Source organism: Jaculus jaculus, chromosome 12 (assembly GCF_020740685.1).
Source record: "Jaculus jaculus isolate mJacJac1 chromosome 12, mJacJac1.mat.Y.cur, whole genome shotgun sequence".
Classification (NCBI taxonomy): Eukaryota; Metazoa; Chordata; class Mammalia; order Rodentia; family Dipodidae; genus Jaculus; species Jaculus jaculus.
Window position 1 is genome coordinate 81965382 of NC_059113.1, and position 16992 is coordinate 81982373.

The window sequence follows — 16992 nt, forward strand, 5'->3', positions numbered from 1 at the left end:
ATTAGAAAAGTAAAGAATCCATGAATCCAATAATATCTTGTTTTGGCCTATGTACTGGTAATGTGGGTAATTGGCAGTGTTTGGGAAAGATTTTCATGTTGATAAATTTTTACAAGTTCACTAATATACTTAAACCCTGGTGGAAAAAGAAGTATAATTCACTGATTTTTACTTTCTCTTTCTTATATTTATTGTAATAATGCTCCGTTTCCATTGTTTCTCTTCCTTTGTCTCTATATAATTATATATACCAGACATTATGGCAATAAAGATGTTCAGATTCTGTTCTTTAGATCTAATAAAGGCCAGGTCACCTTTAGGTCACAATATATGAAGTGCAGACACATGCAGAAATCCTGAGTGCTGGGCTATAACCTACACTGGTAGACATATCAGGAAATACCTCATACATACAAATGGCATTCCAGAATTAAAGATTGAAATTTCCATCTTTGAAATGTAACTATCTGGCCCATCTATCTTTCTTCACATTGAAAATGGCCATCATATAAGTAAAATATACTGACTGAATTAAAAAAAAAATTAAGGGGCTTGAAAACGGCTTAGTTGTTAAATGGGGGATTTGCCTGCAAAGCCAAAGTACCCAGGTTCAATTCCCCAGATACACAAGGCAATGCATGTGTCGGGACTTCATATGCAGTGGTTAGATACCCTGGTGTGCCCATATTTCTCTCTCTATCTGCCTCTTTCTCACCCTCTTTATCACATAGCAAATACATTTAAAAAATTAAAAACATACCCTCTGTGGATTGAAAGGCATATTTAATGTTTGTGCAAAAGAAGAAATGGGCTATAAAATTGGTACAGGGCTCCAAGTGGGTAAGAGATGCATATATACCACACAAAACTCTAAGTGATATCAACTGAACTAAATATTCTCAAACATTAAAAAGCTTAGTCCTTCTCCAATGTCAATGGCAGATCATTGGTGTTGAAAATACAATTCTTTCTAATGACAGTCATAACTCCTTTTGCTTTTTTTTTTTTTTCAAATAGATTTCCTTGGTCAATCATTTGCAGAGGTGTATGTGATTAAAAGAAAAAGATTGCCATCTGCCATAGGGTCTTGAAAGGGAAAGGGGTTTGTCTGTCAAGGGAATACTTGGTCTTAGCTTCATGTATTCAATGTCTAATGAATAGTCAAGTAAGTATAAATTACTTGGTGGTTTTCAAAACTGACACATTTACCTGCCATGTTTATAAGAAACTGTCAAGGTAATTAGGAAAGGAAGCAAGTGACAATGTCTCCAGATAGATGTTCAGAAGACACTCATTGTTGATCAGTTAGAATTTTTTCAGCAATAGGTCTGCAATGAAAATTTTCAAATGAGGCAATATAGGTATAATAGAAGTGAGACCAAAATTTACACTTCAGTTCTTTCCATTTCTGTAGCACTTTGTCTATTCTTCTCAATGGTATTCTCTTTAACAACTTGAGACACATTTTGACACAGCTTACTAAGCTGAGTAGATTTAGTGCAAGTCAAGGAGCCTTTTCCAATATAAGATCACAAAATTTCTTTAATTTCAGAAACTCCTTGTGAAAATAAATAAAATGAAGTCTTCTCACAAAAGGTAAACTTCAGAGTTTATATGACACATTTAATTGTTATGATGATTCTTTTGCATCAATGAATTGTATAATTTTTTAATCTATAAGATCAACTTTATTATGTGATTATATGAAAACTGCATAATATTTACAAGTTAAATATGTTATTAACATCTTAAAACCGTATCTGTAATAACCATCCTTAGAAATACTCTTTATACTTTCGGCCAAGATGGCGACCGCTTAGCTGCACCACACATCCCCAGGAAAGAAAGGAGATATTAAGGGTTCACTGGGTCTATTAGGGGAGAGCAATCTCCAATAGATTGAAAGTGGGAGGGCACAGAGGGGATAAAACAGGGAATCACTGATACCCTCACATGGGGGTAGCCCACTCCTACCCCCAAACAGCTGCTGTACCCACAGTCCCAGATTCAGGAAACTCCCGCCTTTACTGTAGGAAAAGGGTACCAAGCCAACATAGTTCCACTTGCCTCACTGCACAGGGGCAATCACCCTGCTTCCCCTGACCACAAGTGTCCTTGGCCAGGCTAGGCAGGCAGGCCCATTGGAGCTCAGGCTCCTTTGATCAATTTGCCCCTCAAATGTGCCACTGCCAATCCCTGCTTGTGTAAGCTTAGCCTGCTACGCCCATTTGCTCACTTACTGCTATGGCCACCACACATTCATGTGCAATTCCAGGCCCATTGCAACTCTCCACATGAGCTCAGACTGTCTCTGTCTATTGCTTGCGCTAGCTCAGATGTCAGCCCCTCCCTGTATGCTGCACTGGCTGACCACCATTTTCTTGTTGTGGGTGAGCTCAGACTGCTTCTGGGTCCCAGTGTTCTGCAACACCAGACTTTGAGCTGCTTCAGTGCTTGGTGCCACCCCTCTTAGCACAAGCACAGGCAGCTTTGGTGCATGACTCTGTGAGAGCTCAGGTAATGTTGATGCACCTACCAGGCAGGAACTCAGGCAGCTTTGGCAAGTGAGAGGCAAAGCCCAGGCTGCTTGGCAACTGCCTCAGGCTGCTTCAGCTTCCCACTATGCTTGAGCCAGGGCTGATCCACCAAACTACGTGCCCATACACTGGAATAGACAGACCACTGCACAAAAGAAATAGCATGAAAAATCAAATGCAATAAAATCCAGTTAGGTCACCCAGTCCTACAATGAACATCTCTAATCAAAACACAGAAGAGTCATTAGGATCAGAACACCAAAATGATGCTATGAGCAATGAAACCCTGACCAAGCTACTGGTAGAACTTGCAGAAAAGTAACAAATGACCGATAATTGTGTAGATGCTGCCATCACTAGACTAGACCTAATAGATAAGAAAATGGAAGGAGTTCAAAGAGAGTGAAGAGATATGAGGAAGAGTGAAAAAAAAGACCTCAAAAATCAGCTGGCGAGGCTAAATGAAAACATAAAGAAATGCAAGTATGAATTCTAAGAAGCATCAAGAAAATCAGAAAGTGATGTAAAAGGGGAGCTTGACAGAGGGAAGGAAGTTATAAATTATACATAGAAAAGTAGTAGAAAATGCAAACCTAATTGAACAAGTCCAAAACTCCCTAGAAGCTCTCAAGAATAGAGTCAGCCATGTGGAGGATAGAAACTCTGATCTGGAATACAAGATGGAAGAAACAGATCAAGAGTTCACAAATTTCAGTAAGTTCAAAAGTTTCTGGGGCTGGAGAGATGGCTTAGAGGTTAGGTGCTTGCCTGTGAAGCATAAGGACCATGGTTCAAGGCTTGATTCCCCCGGACCCTCATTAGCCAGATGCACAAGGGGGCTCATGCATCTGGAGTTCATTTGCAGTGGCTGGAGGCATTGGCACACCCATTCTCTCTATATATCTGCCTCTTTTTATCTCTGTCTGTCACTCTGTAAAATAAATAAAAAATACAAATGTTTAAAAAAAAAGTTTCTGTGATCAGAACATGACAAAATTGTGAGAAATACTTAAACATCTTAATATCAGGATCATTGGAATAGCAGAAAGAGAAGAAATTCAGACCAAAGGCATGGAGAACTTATTTAACAAAATAATTGAGGAAAACTTCCCAAGACTCTTAAAAGAAAGCCCATCAAGATACAAAATGCTAACAGAATTTGAAACAGACTGGACCAAAAGAGAAACTCTCCAAGACATATTGTCATTAAGACTCTAAACATTGACACCAAAGAGAAAATCCTAAAAGCAGCTAGGGAAAAATAGCACACCACTTTTTTTTTTTTAATATATTTATTTTTTCTATTTATTTGAGAGTGGCAGACACAGAGAGAAAGACAGATAGAGGGAGAGAGAGAGAATGGGCGTGCCAGGGCTTCCAGCCTCTGCAAACGAACTCCAGATGCGTGCGCCCCCTTGTGCATCTGGCTAACATGGGACCTGGGGAACCGAGCCTCGAAACGGGGTCCTTAGGCTTCACAGGCAAGCGCTTAACCACTAAGCCATCTCTCCAGCCCAGCACACCACTTTTAAAGGCAACCTCAACAAAATTACTCCAGAACTCTCAATGGAAACCCTGAAAGCCCAAAGGGCCTGGAATGAAACACTGCAGCATCTAAGAACCTATGGCTTCCAACCCAAACTACTCTACCTGGCAAAAGTATCCCTCATAATAGATGGTGAAAAAACTTTCCATGACAAAACTCAGCTTTACAACTATATGAACACAAAACCAAACTTACAGAGAGTAGCTCAGGAAATTCTCCACAGAGAAGAAACAAAGAATCCACCTCAAATGCTTATAAGAAGCAGATCACAATAACCACACACAGAGAAGGCACAAAAAACTTAAAAGACCATGAAAACACCAAACCACATATACCATCACAATATGGCAGGGATCAAATCAAATCTCACAGTCATTACCAGAAATGTTAATGTCATTAATTTAATCATCAAGAGACACAAGCTAACAGGATGGATAAAAATTTAGACCCCTCAATCTGTTGTCTTCAAGAAACCCACATCACCACTAAAGACAGACACTTCCTCAGGGTGAAAGGGTGGAAAGCAATATTCCAAGCAAGTGGGTATAAGAAACAAGCAGGTGTAGATCTATTAATATTGGATAAAATAGACTTCAAACCAAAACTAATCAAAAAAAGACAAAGAAGGCCACTTCCTACTTATCAAGGCAACAATCCATCAAGAGGATATTACAATCACAAATCTGTATGCTCCAAACACAGGAGTACCACAGTTCATAAAGCAAAGCCTAATTGACAAAAAAACAGAAATAAGTGCCAACACCATCATAGTTGGGTACTTCAATACACTATTATCAGTAATAGACAGATCATCCAAACAAAAACTCAACAGGGAAGAAAGAGAGCTCAATAAACCATAGATCACTTAGACCTAACAGACATCTACAGAACTTTCCATCCCAAATCCACAGACTACACATTCTTCTCAGCAACCTATGGAACATTCTCTAAAATAGACCATATACTAGGTCACAAAGCCTACCTCCACATATTAGGGAAATGCAAATTGAAACAACTATGAGATTCCACATTACCCCAGTGAGAATAGCAAACATCAAAAAATCAAATGAAAATAAATGCTGGAGAGGATATGGAGAAGTAGGAACACTCATCCACTGTTGGTGGGAATGTAAGATGGTACAACCACTTTGGAAAGCATAGGGTGATACCGAAAAAGCTGACTATAGAGATACCAACAGACCCAGTTATTCCCTTACTGGGCATCTATTCTAATACCTTCAAACCACAGGCCAGAGATATTTGCTCAACCATGATTGTATTGGCTCAATATGTAATAGCTAAGTGTTGGAATCGACCCAGATGCCCATCAGTAGAAGAATGGATAACTAAGATGTGATATATCTACACACTGGAATTCTATACAGCAGTAAGAAAAAAATGACACAATGAAATTAGAGGAAAAATGGTTGTACCTGGAACAGATCATTCTCAATGAACTTACCCAATGCATCTAGTGCCAGAAGGTGCTACATTGGCGACTGGGGGAAAATGACCAATATCTGTCCCAACAACTCATGGTCTAACCTACTTAGCAGCAAATAACCTGTCGTGATGCTCACATAAGTGCAATAGTGGTGCATAGTCATGGTGGGAAACCAACTGCTCTTGAATTGGATAACTGAATCCCTTAGTAGTATGGTACCCATATCTGGATCTGGAAAACAAGTCAGGAACATATCCAAACATAAGCCCACTCTCCATTAACAAGCTACCACCAATTGTGAGCTACAAGAGGGCCTACACCTATTAAATTGTGTATAAAAAAGTAATGGTTATCTCATTTGTCTGGTGCTAACTCATTCTCCATTGGCGAATCTGCTTCTCTTTTTCAGACAGATGTAGATCCTAAGGAGAGAGCCACCCCATCATACTTCAAAAGGGCCCTGGCTGAAACTAAGAACAATTGGCGAAATAAGCAAGTGTGTTGTTTTCTTGGTGAATCAGGTATCAGCACAAGGGTGAAGGAGATCAACACAGAGAACAATAAACTCCTACCAAATCATAGATCAGGGACCCAGAGGCCCCCCAACACCTTTTCACTGAAGCAGACCAAAAATGAACCCAACATGGCTCAGGGAAATTTTTTGGAAGAGGGGGCAGAAAGAATGTCAGAGCCACATGTTGGGTCATGATATACAGAGACATTTATCCTACCCATAACTGTGGGCTAACTCCACAATGCATGACCCATATACCTCAACAAGAGGGGCCAGGGGAAAGGGGTAGGATGTGGATGAGCCTTACAATGGTACCAAATTGACTGTATTCACTGAGTAAGAATACTAATTAATAATAATAAAAAATATATTCTTTACTACATTAATAAGTAGTTTGTAACACACATACATCCATAATTCTAATTTGTGTATATTAAAATATACTGACATGAGGCACTGAGGATGAAGCTCAGCTATGTGAACTCAAGGTAAAATATTCTCACAACAGTTATTAAAGTTTATAATGATTACTGAATTGCTTTAAAACAAACATTGTAATTGACTTTCACAGCTGTATGACACACACACACACACACACACAAAAAAAAAACCTAATACTTGATTAAATGCACATTCAAGAAATAGCATCTTGAGGCACACTGCGTTTCCACAGCGCCCACGCCCCATGTGGATGGTCTGAGCTGGGGCACCAGTCACAGCCCTGCGGAGAAGAAAGCTCGATTGAAACAGAGAAGCCTGTATTCAGACCATGAGCTTCGTGCTCTGGATGAAGCCCAGAGACTGGCAAAGAACAAAACTGACCTCTTTGGTGATGAACAGATTAAAAAGATATGCATGTTCACGATTTGGAAGATATGTAGGAGCAGACATTCCAACAGTTCAAACTTGGTGCTCGTGTAACAGAGGCTGATAAAAAGAATGACCAATCCTCATTGCACCGGATATTAGATATGAACCTTGTCCTGCCAGTCAGAGGGAAGCTTGGAAACCATGATGTTTGGCTTCTGCCTCAAGTGGAACGGCAGCCTGGGGAGACTCTCCGAGGGACAGCTGAGCGAACCCTGGCCACTCTCTCAAAGAACAGCAGGAAAGCCAAGTTCCTAGGAAATGCACCTCGTGGTTACTACAAGTTCAGGTTTCCCCAGGCAATGAGGACAGAGAGTAACCTTGGAGCTAAAGTGTTCTTCTTCAAAGCATTGCTGCTAACTGGAGACTTCCCAGGCTGGGAAGAAGAACCGCCCTGTGTGGGTCAGTAAGGAGGAGTTGGGCGATTATTTGCAACCACGGTACCTGGCTCAGGTTAGGAAGTTTCTCCTGGACCTCTGATGGACTATGCTGCCTGTGAACAATGCTCAGAGGTGGTTAAAGCCTCAAGGACACTGTATGATTACCCTCATTTACAGGGAATATGAAACAACAGACTACATTCTGAGTTCAATGATCCGTCACTGTGTTTGACCCAGCAAACTCACCCTTTGAGGACAACGGGCTTTGCCCAGTGAAGAGGGAATTATCTCTTAGGAACCTTCCTATTTTTCTCAAGCTGAGAACTGAGAATTACATTGTAGTAAATTAACTCTGGCTTATTGGGCTTAGAAAGAACGCAGGCAATGAATCAACCTAAAGTCCTGAGTGCTGTGAAAGCTAGCTGCATGAGAAAAACCTTGTTTTTTTCAATTTTGGTTTTCCCTTTCCGCCTTATATAAATCTACTTAGGGAATAAGCTTGTCCCTCCCTCTCTCCCTTCCCTTCCTTTTGAAAAGTTTATATTTAATAAATTAATCATGTCTCAAAAAAAGAAATAGCATCTTGCACACCTTCCTAAACAGTGAATCCAGTAACTGATTATCGTTATAAATTAAATGAAACTAGATTTGAATGAAAATAAAGAAAAATCTTAAAACATTATAGATATTCATGTTTATGCTAAATTTTATAATCTCAGGATTAGGACAGAATATCTAAATATTTTATTTATTTATTTGTGATACACACACACATATATATATATACATGTGTGTGTGTATATATATATATATATATATATATATATATATATATATATACATACAATTATTATTAACCATATTTTCCAGCTATCACAGAAATGAACAACACACAATTGAATGTACAACAGGAAATGTTAAGATGAAAGATCTGTGCTTTCTTTGAGTTCACTTTCTTTGAGTGATTTTAGTGCTTCTTTTCTTCCTTGTAAATAATTTATTATTTATTTATATGTTCCATATTTATTTATTTTTCCATAATGGTGAAAAAGAGAAAACCCACCACCAAAAGCAAGAGCAAAAATCCAGCAGCCAAACAATAGGGAAACCAGGTACAACTCAGGCACTTTGCATAGCTTGGTTGGAATTCAGATCTGTCTAGGGCTGGACCCTATTAATGGCCCACAGTGACACCTCTTCCAGCCATGTGGCTGGGGACCTAAATTACTACTTTTAATAAACTCCTGAATTAATTGATTGATTAATCAATTCAAATTAGATACTCTTTCACAGGTATGCCAAGAGATTTGTCATTCCAACTATCAAGCTGACAATATTGATGATCATATATTGAGGGGCATTTCTCTATACTACAAAAATATAGGTTGATACTAAGAACATGAATAGAGAGTAATCAGGAAAGTTCTTTCCTTGTACATATGGTGAAACAAAAATAGAATGATTCTTAGGCTTATTATAATGCTTAGCTAGGATTGCACCTAAGCACACTCACATCTCTGATACAATGGACATAGAGAGGTTGGTGAAAGTTTTGCTTATTGATTTAAACAGCGATTATTAACCAGTTATGTGTTCATCCCTGCTTTTTACATGGAGGTTAAATTCCAGAATAAGCTACAGGGATTAAAAAAAGAAATCAGAAATCTACAGCATGCTACTAGATATGGCAGGAAGAAAAACAACAGTGAGTGACAATAGAGTGTTTCTATAAAGGAATTACAAACAGCTTCCTTGGCATGATTGCACTGAGCAGAAATAACATTACACAAAAAGCACCAAAGGATTAAAACTATTTGTTGTTCTGAATTTCAGAAGTGTACTTCAATTTATTAAACTACTATTTGTGCATTCCTACCATCTAGCAAAGTACTGTGTTGTGTATAATTACTTTCTTACTTGTTTCCAATGTAAGGACTTCTTTCATCTATAGAAGTATCTTTGTGATGACTAAATGGACATATTACAAATTACTACATTTCAAAATATTCTATGGTCAAAAGGACTTTCAGTGTTTTTCTCACTGAAGTTTGTTTCAGTTATTTTTCCTAGTCTCACTTGAAGAATTGTCAAACCCTGCTTTCTTCTTTTTTCAGTTTTTTGTTGTATAATAGATTTCGGTGCTAAATCTCTCTCTCTCTCTCTCTCTCTCTCTCTCTCTCTCTCTCTCTCTCTCTGTCTGTCTGTCTCTCTCTCTCCCGTCCCCCTTTTAATGGAGGAAGGGATTTATTGAAGCTTACAGGTCCAGGAGAAGTTATATAATGGCAGAAGAAGCTGGCCTGCTTTCACAGGTCCAAGAAGAGAGAGAGAAAAAAAAAAAAAAAAAAAGCCCAAAACCAAAAGCCACAGAGCACACTTCAGGAACTCCAGCTAGGCAAACTTTGCATATGTTTAGATTGTAATTGCAAATCCACCACCACACTTTAGGACTGGATTCATGCCATTTTGCATTATCATGTGCTGTTAATCTTTCTAAGCAAGATAGCTACTATGGCCAAGTGTCTGTGGGGACACTGACATGTATATACAGGTCCTTTCTGCTATTCTTTCTTCTGTTATTCAGCTCCAGAAATCACCAGTAAAACAAGAAATGGAGGCTGGAGAGATGACTTCATGGTTAATCTGGTTGCCGACAAAGCTGAAAGACCTAGGTTTTATTTTCCAGGACCCACATAAAAAAGATGCACAAGATGGTGCATGTACCTGGAAATCACTTGCAGTGCCTAGAAGCCTTGGTGCTTCCATTCTTTCTCCCTCTCTCTCTGCCACTCTTTCTATCTAATAAATAAAAGTTAAAAATAAAAATAAAATGTTTATGAAAAACATGAATGGATAATAAAAGTCAGCTCTACAACAATATGAACACAAAGCCAAATCTGCACTGTTCATCATTGAATTCTTCATACAAAAGAGTCAAACATATAACTACAAGAGCCTATAAGAAGCAGACCATAATAACAAAATCCAAAGAAGGCTCAGAAAACTACAAAGTCCAAAAAAAGCCAAACCCCAGAAAGCACAACAATATGGCAGTGATCAAATCAAATCTCACAGTTATTACCATAAACAATAATGGCCTTAATTCACCCATCAAGAGACACTAGTTAAGTAAGATTGCCATTTTCACGATATTGATTCTTCCAAGCCAGGAACAAGGGATGTTTCTCCACTTTCTAGTGTCTTCTGCAATTTCTCGCTTGAGTGTCTTAAAGTTCTCATTGTATAGATTCTTTACTTCCTTAGTTAGGTTTATTCCAAGGTATTTTATTTTTTTTGATGCAATTGTGAATGGGAGTGATTCTCTGATTTCATCCTCTGTGTGTTTGTTGTTAGCATATACGAAGGCTACTGATTTCTGTGTATTTATTTTGTATCCTGCTACATTGCTGTAGGTTTTGATCAGCTCTAACAGCTTGCTAGTAGAGTCTTTAGGGTCCTTTATGTATAGAATCATGTCATCTGCAAATAATGATAACTTGATTTCTTCCTTTCCAATTTGTATCCCTTTTATGTGTGTCTCTTGCCTTATTGCTATGGCTAAGACTTCCAAAACTATATTAAATAGAAGTGGAGACAGTGGACACCCTTGTCTTGTTCCTGATTTTAGTGGAAAAGCTTCCAGTTTTTCCCCATTTAGTAATATGTTGGCTGTAGGCTTGTCATAAATAGCCTTTATTATATTGAGATATGTTCCTTCTATTCCCAGTCTCTGTAGGACTTTTATCATGAAGGGATGTTGGATTTTGTCAAATGCTTTCTCTGCATCTAATGAGATGATCATGTGATTTTTGTCCTTCAACCCATTTATGTAATGTATTACATTTATAGATTTGCGTATGTTGAACCATCCCTGAATCTCTGGGATAAAGCCTACTTGGTCAGGGTGAATGATCTTTTTGATATACTCTTGTATTCTGTTTGCCAATATTTTGTTGAGAATTTTTGCATCTATGTTCATGAGGGAGATTGGTCTGTAATTTTCTTTTTTTGTTCTATCTTTGCCTGGTTTTGGTATCAGGGTGATGCTGGCACATTTAATGCAATCCCTATCAAAATTCCAAAGGCTTTCTTCATGGAAATAGAAAAAACAATCCAAAAATTCGTTTGGAATCATAAAAAACCTCGAATATCTAAAATAATACTGAGCAACAAAAAAGAGGCTGGTGGTATCACCATACCTGATTTTAACCTATACTACAGAGCCATAGTAACAAAAACAGCATGGTACTGGCACAAAAACAGACATGTAGATCAGTGGAACAGAATAGAGGACCCAGATGTAAGCCCAAGTAGCTATAGCCACCTGATATTCGATAAAAATGCCAAAATACTCATTGGAGAAGAGACAGCCTCTTCAGCAAATGGTGTTTTGAAAACTGGATAAATATCTGCAGAAGGATGAAAATAGACTCTTCTCTCTCGCCATGCACAAGAATTAAGTCCAAATGGATTAAAGACCTTAACATCAGACCGGAAACTTTGAAACTGCTAGAGGAAAAAGTAGGGGAAACCCTTCAACATATTGCTCTTGGCAAAGACTTTCTGAATACAACCCCAATTGCTCAGGCAATAAAACCACAGATTAACCACTGGGACCTAATGAAATTACAAAGATTTTGCACCACAAAGGACACAGTGAAAAAAGCAAAGAGGCAACCTACAGAATGGGAAAAAATCTTGGCCAGCTATATATCTGATAGAGGATTAATATCTAGGATATACAAAGAACTCAAAAAGTTAACTAATAAGGAATCAAACAAGCCAATCAAAAAATGGGCTATGGAGCTAAATAGAGAGTTCTCAAAGGAAGAAATACGAATGGCATATAAGCACCTAAAAAAATGTTCTACGTCACTAGTCATCAGGGAAATGCAGATTAAAACTACATTGAGATTCCACCTCACTCCTGTCAGATTGGCCTCCATCATGAAAACAAATGATCATAAATGTTGGCGGGGATGTGGAAAAAAAGGAACCCTTCTGCACTGCTGGTGGGAATGCAATCTGGTCCAGCCATTGTGGAAAACAGTGTGGAGGTTCCTAAAGCAGCTAGAGATTGATCTACCATATGACCCAGCTATAGCACTCCTAGGCATATATCCAAAGGACTCATCTCATTTCCTTAGAAGTTCATGTTCAACCATGTTTATTGCTGCTCAATTTATAATAGCTGGGAAATGGAACCAGCCTAGATGTCCCTCAACAGATGAGTGGATAATGAAGATGTGGTACATTTATACAATGGAGTTCTACTCAGTGGTAAAGAAAAATGAAGTTATGAAATTTGCAGAAAAATGGATGGACCTGGAAAGTATTATACTAAGTGAGGTAACCCAGGCCCAGAAAGCCAAGCGCCACATGTTCTCCCTCATATGGGGATCCTAGCTACAGATGACTGGGCTTCTGTGTGAGAATGAAAATACTTAGTAGCAGAGGCCAGTAAGTTGAAAAGGAGACATAAAGGGTGGAGAAAGGAAGGGAGGAGGATACTTAATAGGTTGATATTGTATATATGTAATTACAATGATTGTAATGGGGAGGTAATATGATTGAGAATGGAATTTCAAACGGGAAAGTGTGGGGATGGGGAGGGAGGGAATTACCATGGGATATATTTTATAATCATGGAAAATGTTAATAAAAATTTAAAAAAAAAAAAAAGAGACACTAGTTAACAGGTAGATCAGAAAAAGTGACCTCTCAATCTGCTTTCTTCAGGTAACCCACCTCACCACTAAAGACAGACACCACCTCAGGCAGAAAAGGTGAAAAACCATATTCCAAGCAAACAGAAATAAGAAAAAAGCAAGCCTTGCTCTACTATCATTGGATAAAATAGACGTCAACCAAAAGTAATCAAAAAAGGCAAAGAAGGCTACTTCTAACTCAATCCAACAGAAGGATAACACAATCATCAATCTTTATTCACCAAACACTGCTGTACCACAATTTATAAAACAAAATGTACTTGACAACAAAATGGAAATAAACACCAACAACATCATAGGGGGGACTTCCATACTCCACTATGAGCAATATCCACACAGATCATCCAAACAGAAAATCAACAAGGAAGTAAGAGAGCTCAATAATACTATAGATCAACTAGACCTAATGGACATCTACAGAACATTCTAACCAAAATCTTTAGAATACACATTCTTCACAGCAGCCCATGAAACCTCTACAAAACAGATCATATACCTGGCCATAAGGTCTGCCTCCATATATTTAGGAAAATCAACATACTTCCCTGCATGAGATCAGACCACAATGCTGTAAAGCTAGAAATTAACAAGAGATGTATCAGGAAATCTAGCAGTTCCTTGAGACTGAAGAACGAACTTTTAAGCAAAAATTGGGTAGTGGATGAAATAAAAAATGAAATTGCAAAATTTTAGAGTTGAATTACAATGAGAACGCATACCAAAACTTATGGGACACAATGAAGGTAGCACTAGGGAAAATCCATAGTTCTAAATGCTTTCATAACAAAGAAAGAGATTGCAAATCAATAACCTAAGCATACCCCTAAAGGAACTGGGAAAACAAGAAAAATTCAAACCAAAAAGCTCCAGTTGGAAAAAATAATCAGGATCTGAAAAAAAAAATAAATAAATAATGTATTAGAAAAAAAAATTAGTAAATTGATGAAGCAAAGAGCTGGTTCTTTGAAAAATAAGATAAATAAGATTTATAAACTCCTGGCCAATTTGATCAACTGAAAAAAAGACAGACACTTAAAATTAACAAAATTAGAAATGAGAAAGTAAAAATAACAGTGGACATAAGTGAAATTGGATGAATTATCAAGACTTACTTCCAAAACCTCTATTCCACAAAACTGGATAATCTGGAAGAAATAGATAAATTCCTGGACACATAAAACCTACCTAAACAAAGCTCAGAGCAGACTAATCTTCTAAACAAACCTATTATTCCCATAAAAATGAGAAGGTATTCATAAACCCCCCCAGATAGAAGAGTACAGAAAAACATGGCTTTTCAGCCAAATTCTATCCAACATCATAGAACAACTGAAACCAATTTTTCTCAAACTATTCCACATAATTGGAGAAAAGCAAAACTCTCCAAGTCCTTTTTGAAACTAGTACCACCCCATTACCAAAACCAGATAGAAATACAAGAAAATTAGGGTATCCTCCATGAACTTAGATGCACAAGTTCTGGAAAAAAAAAAAAAATCCTTGCAAACAAAATTCAACAACACATCAAAAGATTATCTACCTTGATCCAGAAAGCTTTATCCCAGGAATGCAATGTTGGTTCAACATATGGAAATCTGTCAAAGTAATATACCACATAAATAAACTTAATCACAAAAACTACATGATCATATCAATAGATGCAGAAACATCCTTCAATGAAATACAACATCACTTCATGTCCAAAACATTGGGTAGAATATGCATAGACAGTTTATACCTCAATAAAATAAAGGCTATAATCTGTATAAAATATATAAATAAAGCCCAAATAATACTTAATGAGGAAACACACAAGAAATTCCCATCAAGACTGGGAACAAGATTGGGGTGGCCACCATCACCTCTGTTCTTCAACATAGTACTAAAAGTCTTAGCCCAAGCAATAAGACAGGAGAAAGAAATTAAATGGATACTAATTGGAAAGGAAGACATTAGGTTAGAGTCTTTGCAGACAACATGATTCTATACATAAGTGATCTGAGAACCCCCATCTCAAAACCTCTAAAGGTGGTTAATTCCTTCAGAAAAGTAGCAGAATACAAAATCAAAGTACAAAAATCAGTACCCTTTCTATATGCAAAGGACAAAGATATAGAGAAGTTAGCAACATTGTCCCATTTTCAATAGCAGCAGCAACAAAAAATAAAATACCTTGGAATAACACTAGCAAATGATGTGACTTATATAATTAAAACATAAAATCACTAAAGAAAGAAATTGAGGAGGAATTGAGAAGATGGAAAGGCTTCCTAGGCTCCTGGATAAGCAGAACTAACTTTGTGAAAATGGGGTTCCTACCAAAAGCAATATACAGATTTAAAGAAATACTAAGAAAAATCAAAGCATTATTCTTTACAGAGATAGAAAACATGAGCTCAAAATTCATAAGGAATGGCATGAAGATTTAATTATCCAAGCACAACCTCATCCAAAGAAACACCACTGGAGGCACCACCATACCATGCACAAAAACCAAGTCCAAATGGATCAAAGACCTCAATATAAGATTGGAAAATGTGGTACTACTGGAAGGAAAAAATAGGAGGAACTTTCCACGATATAGTAATGGGAAAATAATTCCTTAACAAAACCCCAGTAGCTCAGGAACTTAAATAATCATTCAAGTATTGGGATCTCATGAAGCTAAAAAACATTTTGTACATATGCAAGTAGAACAGATTAATGGGGGTGAAAAGGTGTAAGTGAGGTCAGAGGATGAGATTGAGTAAAGGAAAGGTGGAGGGAGGGCTAATCAAAATCTAAGAGTATATAAATAATTTATATGAAAACCTATTTTTCTGGACAATGGAACACTCAGAAGCCATAGATCGTTACTAGAAAATCTTGAGTGCCAAGGATGGGATATCTTCCAGACCTTCCAGTGAGTTGCTGGCCAGGCAGGTTCCTGATGAGCTCAAAACATTACAGGCCATTGCTGAGGGCTTTGATTTCCCAGTAGGAATAGATGGTAAGACCCTATTGCTGAAGAATCCACATACTTGGGCTGAAAGTTTACTGAGAAATCTTGCTGGAGCTGAACTGAAATCCTCCTCCATGTAGACCATCTGACAGAAAGCTGGAAAAAGACACGCTGCATGCAGTTCAGTGGGAGAGAAAGAAATCACCAGTGACAATAATCAACAGTGGACATTGCAAGCCTTATATTTGGCAACCCAGGCCAAATGAGCCAAATGGTATAATAGTGGCACATCTGTTATGGGGGAAACCAACCACTCTCTAACTTGTCTCTAAGCCCACTCGATGAAAGTGAATACACTTCTGATGTTGAAAACCTACAACAGGGGTAGTCATGAGCCCTGGGGGTGTAACATCTGCTGTTATCTGGCTAAACATATACACTATGCTCATGAAATTGCCCACTAAGCACTTCACTTAATACCCTTATTAGTGTTATATTAATACTACTCTAACTTGTGGCTAGAGAACCTTCTCTTTCCAAATGGCAGTGACCTTGGGATGATGCAGAAGGCAACTTGGCTCTTAGACGAATTGACAGAGGAGTGCTCAGCACTGAAATATCTCCATCACACCTTCCAAGCCTCAGGGTCCATTGCAGAAGAGGTACTAGAAAGAATGTAAGAGTCAAAGGAAGGGTAGACTCCTTACAATGTGCTCCTCCAGACACAAAATTGCCTGGATACCCATGGCCTCACAGTTCCTGGAGGAAAAGATGAAGACATCAAAATAAAGAGAGACTAATTGAGAAGGGGAGGGGATATGTAGAAGAGTGTAGTTTCAAAGGGAAAATTGGGAGGAGGGAGGGAATTACCATGGAATATTCTTTACAATCATGGCAGTTGTAAGAACATATTTTTTCTTTCATAGGCAAACATACCGTAAGCAGAGCCAATATACTACCCAGAAAATGGGAGAAAATTTTTGCCATCTATACAACTGATGGAGGCCTAAGTTCTAGAATCTATAAAGAACTCAAAA

The 16992-nt window shown here is 37.9% G+C and overlaps 1 pseudogene; it reads left to right on the forward strand.

Annotated features, from left to right (window-relative positions):
* Positions 1-7388, forward strand: part of LOC101616919 — a 166642-nt pseudogene extending 159254 nt beyond the window's left edge.
* The last annotated feature ends 9604 nt before the right edge of the window (positions 7389-16992 follow it).